This window comes from Simochromis diagramma, unplaced genomic scaffold (assembly GCF_900408965.1).
Source record: "Simochromis diagramma unplaced genomic scaffold, fSimDia1.1 OVJJ01000685.1, whole genome shotgun sequence".
Taxonomy (NCBI): domain Eukaryota; kingdom Metazoa; phylum Chordata; class Actinopteri; order Cichliformes; family Cichlidae; genus Simochromis; species Simochromis diagramma.
The window spans coordinates 15,173,836-15,182,835 of record NW_024387477.1 but is presented as its reverse complement, the minus strand read 5'-3'; positions in this window follow the sequence as shown (position 1 = coordinate 15,182,835).

Genomic DNA, 9,000 nt, shown 5'->3' with positions numbered 1-9,000 from the left:
CTATTTTTGAATGAAACGCTTGATTGTTCGATGATCACGCTTCAGAAGCTTTGCAATTTGAGACTGCTGCATCCTTCTGCAAGATATCTCACTATTTTTGACTTTCTGTGCCTGTCAAGTCCTTCTTTTCTGACCCATTTTGCCAAAGGAAAGGACGTTGCCTAATAATTATGCACACCTGATATAGGGTGTTGATGTTATTAGACCACACCCCTCTCATTACAGAGATGCACATCACCTAATATGCTTAATTGGTAGTAGGCTTTCGAGCCTATACAGCTTGGAGTAAGACAACATGCATGAAGAGGATGATGTGGACAAAATACTCATTTGCCTAATAATTCTGCACTCCCTGTAGATGGACATAGAAGCAGCAGGTTAACAGCCCTTGTTATTCCATGGCAAAACGATAAAATGACATTCCCGACTTGACCTCTGTAAGCACTGATTAAAAAATTAAGTCTGTTTTGTAAATCTTCACACATGTTTCAGAATGGAGGATTATCTTTGAAGCCATATGCTCATTGGCTAACGAGTTGTCAGTCATATGCAAACAAGAGATGCCTTTATGAACAAACGAAGGACAACATCTGAAAGAGCTTGCACAGTTCTGGAAAATAGTTTTTGTGTTTTGGTTTTTTTTTTTCATTTGTTTCCAGGAGGCAGTGAGCCTAACTATAAACAGAGAAAATATTAACCTGAGTAGCACAAAGTAGCTGTTTCCCTACTTTCAGTCTTTATGCTAAGTTAAGCTATTATGCACGGCCTCTTGGACTAAAATAAACCACCTTTGTCTCCACTTGGTATGCAGGGATCACTTTAGAAACACATACTGTTTGTTTAGGCTCCAATTTTTGTTCAGTACTTCAACAGCAGCTCTTTTTCTTCACATTGGTCTAATTATACAAAATTGTCTCAGAGGAGAAAACGTGATCATAAACTAACCGAGACAGAGTGTTTTAGCTTCACTGTAGGTCACATTACACAAGAGTTGATCCTCTGTTTCTTATACAGTCATATAGGTACAAGTGTTATATATGACATAAAATTTTAATTTGCTATTGGAATGAATTTGAAGTGCGTGTGCGTGTGGGGGGGGGGGATATTTATTTTAAATATGCGCTCACATGAGTATAACTTTAACATTAATAAGGTGTGTCCTGAAGAAGCCCTGAGCTCATGTTGTCTCACTGTAACAACTGGAAGAAATGAGTGATCTAAATAAAACATAACTCCTTCTGCTGTACCCCAGGGCATTTTCATGTCATTAACATTGCATCACTGAAATGTCACGCTGTACCAACAATTTATTTTTGCACATAATGTTTCACAAACACTAATCAGTAGAAAACATGGAGTCTAATGAGTAGAAGCAAGGTCACCGTGAGGGTGAGTTTCTGCAAAGGTTAGACGGGACAAGCACAGTAGGTCCTGATTAAGACAGTCAGTGATGTCTTGACGACGAAATCCACCTTTTTGTGGGTTTTTCAGACGATCATCAACCAGGTTGCAGCTCACGATCACGCAGCATCAACTGTTTGTTTACTTTTTTTTCACATTTAAAAAAGTAAACAACTAAAAAGTTCTGTTCAAAAAGTTTATGTTGGATCTTTTAAAAAATATTTTGGTGGTTTGGTTATCCTTTTTTACTTTCATCCAGATAATTGATTCAGTCACCACTGCATATTTAACGTACGGATCTTCCAAAATCCTGCTGCTTTTGTTTGAGCTGCGCAAACATTCAGGTTGAAAACAACAGAAAAAGGTTTTACCGAAACAAAAGATAAGCCCTCAGCAAACGACAGCTTCTCCCTGGTGAAAGACTGCGGTCTAGGCTGCCTGATCTCCTGTGCAGCCCAGGAGATACTGTACAGAAACAATCAATAGCACTGAGCAAGCATCAGAGTTTTTATTATCTGCAAGGCCCTGACTCGATCCCCCACTGTAGTGACTAATCTAATTGGAGCCGACACAGACTCCCATGCTGTGTGGTGCTGCCAAAGAATGAGAGAAGACAGAGATGTCAGGAAGATCTTCATAAATCAATAGTTAGTCACAGGCAATTTTATTTCCTTCCATCCATTCATACATCCACTCCGTCCATTTAAAACAGTGTTGTTAGGCTGCTTTACACACAAGTCATCACCTAAGTTGTAACATTTAAAACCATTGTTTCTATTTTCTCCTGCTCATTCTATAGTAAGCCTTGTCAATTGCCTGCAGCCATTCTGCTATTACACTAGAGTGAGACACTATGTGGAAAGAATGCCATTGGGGATATCATGCCCAAAGACTGTTCACAAAGCTCAGCAACAGACTCGCATTTAGATGCATGACTCAGTGGGGGAAGTTCAGGTGCTAATGTTTTGGACTGAAGTTGGAATACCTATCAGTAACATTCACTCAGGAAAAGTCTGGTGACTGTTGGTTCAAGCGGTCAAACTCTGGTGTGATTGAACCACTTTACTCACACACTGCTGCAGAAAAAAAAATCGAGAAGCTCTTGTATTGAGTAGACAGTGTTAATTACTCAGGTGTGAATTATTCATCCTCTCAACGATTCTGTGAAATATAAATGCCCTCAGTCGATAGTTGCCAACACTTGAGAAGATTGCAGACTCCCTGTGGGGGGATTCCAGAGCCAGTGATGGTTTTGCATCTTTTATGCCAGACCACAAAATGACACTAGAGTTAAAACTTCAGCTGGCACGGTGAATCAGCACCCTTGACTGCACGCCATGACTGCATCATCTTGATTATTCTTTGAAAATATTGAATGATTATGAAAGGCGTGAGCACAAGTGGTAAAGATCCAATACTGCACGATATTTAGAGGTTTTGACTAACACTGAAATAGAAAACTTTGAGAGATTTTGAAGAGCTTTGAGTATCTTCTCTCTGAGTTAAGTGCATGTTTGGGGATCTGAAAGAGCCGTCACTAATTCAAGTTCAAACGCTAAAATTCGCCATTGGTAACAACAGGTATTTAAAGGCCAAAACTCCCATTTCATCCACTAGAGCAGGGGGCTCTCGAACCTACACTCTGGAGCTGTATGCATCTTATTTGCTTTGTGGAGCTTTGACAAAAAACTAGATGAATATGGATGATGGTAATAAACAGTCATTTATTTATAATCTCTATAAGTTACATTCTCATACATAGTTATTTCATCTCAAATATTCAGATTTTCTTTGGCTTCTCTGTCCTGGTGTTGTTGGCTCGTGCCATTTGAAACAAAAAAAAAAACCTTTTAAAAACACACTTCATACATTCAGTAAACTAAACGTAATAAACAGGGCTAGCAACAGCCAGAGAAGATGAACATTTAGATGAGATATGAATTTATAGACCTGTGACTGACTGAATGATTTAGATTTTTATGGTGTATTTGTATTATCTGTGAGATGTTTTGGGTTGTATGGCTGCTATCTTGACTATGTCTCTGCTGTAAAAGAGATTGAGAGCCCAGTGGGACTTCCTGGTAAAATTAAGTAATAATTTAAAGAATCCTCATAGTCTGACATTAAAAGCATATTAGGTGAGAAAGTAAAAACAAGTTGTGATGGAAAAAGGTTTTTGATCATTAGAAATATGATGAAATGCTAAGAAACGTGATAAAGACGGACGAGTATTAATAGATCTGTGAAAGTGCGTCTTCAAAGCTTAACACGGTATTTGTTGTCTGGCTCACATAGTAACAGCTTTTATTGTCCATAGAGTCACAGAATTTCCATTAAAACCGTTTTCTTGACTACTCTTCAACTAGGAGTTGGAAAAATCTTACTAGGAAAATTAGAAACATGTTCAAACATACACGGAAATACAGTATATAAGGCAAAAAACATAGTTTGTAAACATTTGATTCGCTTGAATATATAGTAAATATTTATTTTGACCACCTTTATTCTTAAATGTAGCCTGAAGTCTTCAACAAGCTTTCTTATCATTTCTTTAAGTAGACTTTGGGAAGAGTTTTCCAGGCTTCTTGAAGAACACTCAAGGCTTTTCTTCAGATATTGGCTTTTTTCAGTTCTGTATTACAGTGATCCCACAATACTTCAATATATAATTATATTGAGGTCTTGGCTCTGTAGAGGCCAATCCATGACTGATAATGTTCCACTGTGTGTGTTTTTACTGCAGTTGGAGTGTGTTTCAGATAATGAAGCAAAGGTTTTTGCAAATAAGATGCTTTCCACACTATGCTGCATTATTAGCCTGCCATAATCACATCAGTATAAATTTCTATGAGATAAAAAAAAAAAAGTGTCATATTGTGATATCATTTTTGCAGCCTTTACATTTCCGAGTATCCACAACAACAAGAGAAGCCCAGGCATGTCTGAGAGCAAGAGCCCATACATCAGCCTCCAATAACAATTTAATATTTAAATCAGCTTCAACAACTTCTGACAAAGCACAGTACTTTGCAAAAGTGTTGTTCCCCTAAAAGTGGAAAGAATAAGCTTTCACCACTTGAAGCAAAAATACTCCTTCAAGTACAACCTAGCAACAAAAGACTAGATACTATCAGCTGGTGACGTGTGGTGGACAATTGATAACATAATTTTTCCATAACAGTCCAAGGTTCTCATGTGACCCCTTGGGAAAATGAATTGTCTGCCTCTTCTATGAGTTATTAGTTCACATTTGGGTTGCACATCAATAGCTGCTAGTATCTAAGATTTATCCTGGTGCAGTTACATGGTGGAAAAGCAGCACTTATATCTGATTTATACTTTGTCACTACTATTGTACAGGGTGCACCATTTATATGGATACACTGTAATAACATGGGAATGGTTGGTGGTATTAAAGTCCTGTTTGTGGCACATTAGTATATGTAAGGGGGCAAACTCCTCAAGATGGGTGGTGACCATGGTGGCCATCTTGGATACAACTTTTGTTTTTTCAATAGGAAGAGGGCCATGTGACACATCAAACTTATTGGTAATGTCACAAGAAAAACAATGGTGTGCTTGGTTTCAACTAGAGATGGACCGATCTGATATTAAGTATCAGTATCGGTCTGATACTGACCTAAATTACTGGATCGGATATCGGAGAGAAATAAAAACTGTAATCCGATCCATTAAATATCAAAAAAGCACCTCACAAAACTTGCAACACGGCATAACTCGGCTCATAACCGTAGCACGTCGGAGCAATATGCATCACGTGATAGAGAGCTGTGGCGTGGATCGGCGGTCTGGTTGAGTATTTGGAGCCTGCTACCAAACCAGCATTTCATCTCCGAGAAAGTTATTGCAGAGAGAAGTAAAGCAAGTGTGTAAGTTCATCTCTGAATGTTTATAAAGCATTCCAGTGTTAAGCTTAACAACCGATATATGGAGCGACTGCCTCTATCTACCTCCCCTCCCTCTGCTACTTCAATCGTGAAACTGATTAATGATCAGCTGATCGGCTTTTCTGTCGCGAGTCCGTCTCTCTTGTTTGTTTTTGGCCCACTTCGCACCAGAAAGAGGAAACCAGCGGCTGAACAACAGCAGCACGTTTAAGCTTGATAAGCTGTTGTTAGAATTTATTTAATATTACTTTCTACACCAGGATCTTTTTCTACATAGCTGACGGCTGGTAACTGTGCAGGGGCGGATCTAGCAAAGTTTAGCCAGGGGGGCCGATAGGGCATGAACAGGGAAAAGGGGGCACAAAGACATACTTTTCTTTCTTATTCTCATTTAAAATGAGTTATTGGTTAGGTTATAAAATATATTGGTTATACATTAGTTAGGTTGCTTACTCTTTAAAATACCAGAATAGGGAGGATGGAGTAGGTTTAAGTTTATTAGATTGATCAGTATTGCTGAACTATGAAATATTTTGGGTGCAGTGTAGTTTTTTGCATACAGGTATAACAGAATAGCTTTAGTGTTTGTTTTTTTTTTACTTGAGTTTGAACTTATACAAAATGCAGTAAGATATTTTTAAAAAAACAGTTTTATTGATTAAAAAACACACTATATCGGATTCATATCGGTATCGGCCGATATCCAAATTTATGATATTGGTATCGGACATAAAAAAGTGGTATAGTGCCATCTCTAGTTTCAGCGTAACTTTATTCTTTCATGAGTTATTAACAAGTTTCTGACCACTTATAAAATGTGTTCAATGTGCTGCCCATTGTGTTGCATTGTCAATGCAACCCTCTTCTCCCACTCTTCACACACTGATAGCAACACCGCAGGAGAAATGCCAGCACAGGCATCCAGTATCCATAGTGTCAGGTGCTGCACATCTCGTATCTTCACACCATAGACAATTGCCTTCAGATGACCCCAAAGATAAAAGTCTAAGGGGGTCAGATCGGGAGACCTTGGGGGCCATTCAACTAGCCCACGACAACCAATCCACTTTCCAGGAAACTGTTCATCTAGGAAAGCTCGGACCTGGCACCCATAATGTGGTGGAGCACCATCTTGCTGGAAAAACTCAGGGAACGTGCCAGCTTCAGTGCATAAAGCGGGAAACACATCATCATGTAGCAATTTCAAACATCCAGTGGCCTTGAGGTTTCCATTGATGAAGAATGGACCCACTGTCGTTGTACCCCATATACCACACCAAACCATCACTTTTGTTGTTCCAACAGTCTTGGAGGGATCCATCCAATGTGGGTTAGTGTCAGACCAATAGCGGTGGTTTTGTTTGTTAACTTCACCATTCACATAAAAGTTTGCCTGATCACTGAACGAAATCTTCTGTGTGAACTGAGGGTCCTGTTCCAATTTTTGTTTTGCCCATTCTGCAAATTCTGTGCGCCGATCTGGGTCGTCCTCGTTGAGATGCTGCAGTAGCTGGAGTTTGTAAGGGTGCCATTTGTGAGTAGCTAATATCTGCCGAAGGGATGTTCGACTAATGCCACTCTCTAGTGACATGCGGCAAGTGCTACGCTGTGGGCTCTTGCTGAATGAAGCTAGGACAGCCAATGATGTTTCTTCATTAGTGACAGTTTTCTTGCGTCCACATTTTTGCAAATCCAACACTGAACCAGTTTCACGAAACTTAGCTAGCGGTTTGCTAACTGTAGCATGGGAGATGGGTGGTCTCGTAGGGTGTCTTGCATTGAAATCTGCTGCAATGACCCGGTTACTGCGTTCACCAGATATCAACACGATTTCGATCCGCTCCTCACGTGTTAACCTCTTCGACATGTCAACAAAGAGAAACTTGTAAATAACTCATGAAAGAATAAAGTTACGTTGAAACCAAGCACACCATTGTTTTTCTTGTGACATTACCAATAAGTTTGATATGTCACATGGCCCTCTTCCTATTGAAAAAACAAAAGTTGTATCCAAGATGGCCGACTTCTAAATGGCCACCATGGTCACCACCCATCTTGAGGAGTTTGCCCCCTCACATATACTAATGTGCCACAAACAGGACTTTAATACCACCAACCATTCCCATGTTATTACAGTGTATCCATATAAATGGCCCACCCTTTATTATAATACTGATGCTGCTGCTGGCACTTTGTCTCAGTAAAGTCACACTTTGAATGAGGAAGTGTGTCATCAATGACAGCAGCTTATTGGAAAATGATGGAAAATACCCCTAATTTATTTACACTTATAAATGCTGTTCTTCAATTTTCGTTCTCCTTCATCATCAGTAATATAATTTTATTAAAGTTTCTGGGAATGTAATGATATAATTAGGACCTATACAGCTTTCTCCTATCCAAGCAACATATGGTGGCATATTTCTAATTGCATCAAACCACTAGCACTGCAGACTAAAACCATGAAAGATAATGATTTGAACCAAAAATTATAAACTTGGATTCATAGCTCCCTAAGACCTGTGCCCACTGATATTTTCACTCCACTTCTTAAGTAATCTGGCAAACCTCAACCTTTTCTGCCTTTCCGTACACTCCCTTTTCACCAGCCACCCTTCCACTGAGACCATTTCTGATGTGGTTTCAGCGAACAGTAGATGGATCAATGGAGCCCAGATGCATCTCTCAGGTCCTGTGTCAGGCCTTTATTGGATTCTTTCCTATTTGTCAAGGACATGACTTTGTGATACTGTTTGTCTGCTGTAGATAGCTTTGTTTTGTTTGTTTGGTTTTTGTCACTTAAAAAAATTACGAGCAAGCCTCGCTTATTGGAAGCACAAGAGACTTTTGTACAGTACTGTAGATTCTTCTTTTCCGTTATTTTCACTGCATTATTTATGTATTTATTTATTTATTTTTGAAGAACTGAGTTTAAAAAAAATACATTTAAGACTGTTTTTCAAAAAAAAAATCCAGTGATTTAGTTCCATGTTTTACATTATACGGCCTTCACACGTGTATAGTATTATGATGTTTCTTAGACTCCTTTCTGCAGTGAAGTGTCGTCGTAAACCCTGTCGCCTACCTCCCTTACTGAGGTGTGTGGACGCCATCTTGTGGCGCAAAGTTTGAAGTACACTTAATAAATTAATTTCTGTGGTCTGGCCACCATCAAGTCGAGTTTCTGAAAACGGCACACAATATTGGACGGATTTTATTTCTACCTCTGTTTGGCAAATTAAATAACTGCTTGTGCGTAACTGTATATAGACGAACTGGGAGAGATTTTAATGCCATGTACATGTTAATAACACGTTTTTAAATGGACTGACTAACAAATAATTAATGGACAAATCAACCTTATGGCATGATTTTAGCACAACAATGGGTAAAATGCCATAATTTTGCACAAAGGTAATATTAGCTCAGGCTTATGACTGAGAGCTGGAGCCTGAAAATTGTCCTTGGAGCAAAGGTTAAAAACCAGGACATAAGTCATTGCAGCTGACTGGTTTCAGTACACCATTTTCAGAACCCCTGTTTCCTTAATGTAAGTAATCAGTTAAATTTCTCACAGTTCTTTCATTAATAAATGACTATCCTTGTATTCAGGAGGAAATACCCAGTGTCTTTTGTGCCAGTGGATGTCGACACTCTAGTTTTTCCCTGACAGACTGTTTTTTTTTTTCTC